Consider the following 1,942-nt stretch of genomic DNA (forward strand, 5'->3'; position numbering starts at 1 on the left):
AATTAATGGATTATTTTGAATTTAACAGTTGGAAAGATGATTGTTGGAGTCCGGAGGTATGGATGATGGTTATAGACATTTTGGAACTGTCATAAAAAAGTGGAAACAAAAATTGGAATTTGTAGTATTTGTGGATGGGTTATGTTTACGCATTTAATTTCGAGTTATATATATTTATTTATTTATATAACAATACATTTTTTATAATTTTTATTTTTTTATAAAAACAATAAAAAAACTAAATGTCATTTAATTATATTGAAAATTCAAAAATGTCAAAATAAATTATGAGACACGTACGTGTAAATAATCGACTTAATCAATAATGTTTGCGATTTAGCTATTTAGATAAATTTTTCAAGACTTTTTGCTAACAAAGTACTTTAGATCATTATCTTCATCGCTTTTTTTTTATTAATATTTGATTACAAAGAAACCCGACCGATCTTTTCCAAAAAGTAATTAGTCCGATTATCCCAACTAATACATCTTTTGAGTTTTTAAAATCTATTCTGAATGTTGGACCAAAACAAAAAAAAATATATAATGTTATTATAAATAGCAATATTACATTATAAAGTTTATAATAGGTTATATCAATATTATTAACTTCCCGTAGGGTAAGTTATAGTAATCGCAAAAAAATCGAAAATGAAAATTTTTATATATCTTTACGTTTCAAAACCTTCTGAACATTTTGGCATACCTTAGAAAAAATTGATGTATGTGTGTGTGTGTATGTGCGTGTATGTGTGTGTGTGCGGATACAAAATTTGTCGACGATTTCGGGAACACGGATGAAGCGATTTTAATAATTCAAAAAACATTCGATTCGCATTGATAAGGAGACGTGCTTATTACTTTTTGGCGAAGGCAGGTCTGGCCGTTCCGAAGATATGGGGCAAAAAGTGCCAAAAACGTAACTCAGTTTTTAAGAGAACGGAGCGTCCGATTCTAATAATTCAAAAACTTTGTACTTGTATTGACAAGATGAAGAACTGATCAAATTTTCATGAAGGCAGGTCTAGCGGTTTCGGAGATCTAATGAAAAAAGTAAAAAAAATGCCATTTGGCGGTGAAAAATGATCATTAGACATATGCACATCAAATTATCAGATATTTTATAGATATTTTAATAATAAGTATAAATTTTGTTTACATTCCTATGGGTTCCGTGCCAATGCTTATCCGTTAGACGGCGGCGCGGCGCTTACGCGCTTCTATGTTTCGTATCTATGCAGTTAAAGCAGTACGATTGCTTTGAAAAAAAGTTCAGATTTTCCAAAATATTTCAAAAAGTCTTTTTTTTTTAAAAATGAAGTAAATTTTTGTCAAAAAGTTATAGCTTCTCAAAAATCTAATTTTTCAGAGTAAATTTCTTTCAAAAATTTTAATCTTTTAAAAAAAAATTTTTTTTGTTACGGAAAGTTCCAGCAATTTGCTTTAAGGCACGATGCCATGCGCCCCACTAGTATTTATATTTATATGTAATAATTTATATTTATATTTATATTTTTATGTAATAATCTATATTTGTATTTGTATTTATATTTACATCTATATTTATATAAAATCTATGTGAAATAGTGCTTTTATAAATATTAGTATACTTTATACACAAACATTAATCGCATAATAAATTAAATTGCTAAATATTAGTTGTATTTTAATAAACATTTTTAAAATTAGAAATTTGTAAACTATATCGATTTTAGTTTTATTGATTTTTTATTTTATTTTCATTCATTACACTTTTTGAACTTTAAAACAAAATTCTTTCGTGCAATTTTTAACTTTTTAACAAAAAAAATCCCTCCCAACTAATTTTATAATATTGTTGACAAAAAAAGAATATATTGTGCGCTATAAAAATAAATAAATAAAATAAAATTGTAAAGTTGATTGATAAAATGTATATGACTAATGTATATGACTACTTGTA

Source organism: Ctenocephalides felis, unplaced genomic scaffold, assembly GCF_003426905.1.
Source record: "Ctenocephalides felis isolate EL2017-DRISC unplaced genomic scaffold, ASM342690v1 CF-g0.4_SCAFFOLD_01170, whole genome shotgun sequence".
NCBI lineage: Eukaryota > Metazoa > Arthropoda > Insecta > Siphonaptera > Pulicidae > Ctenocephalides > Ctenocephalides felis.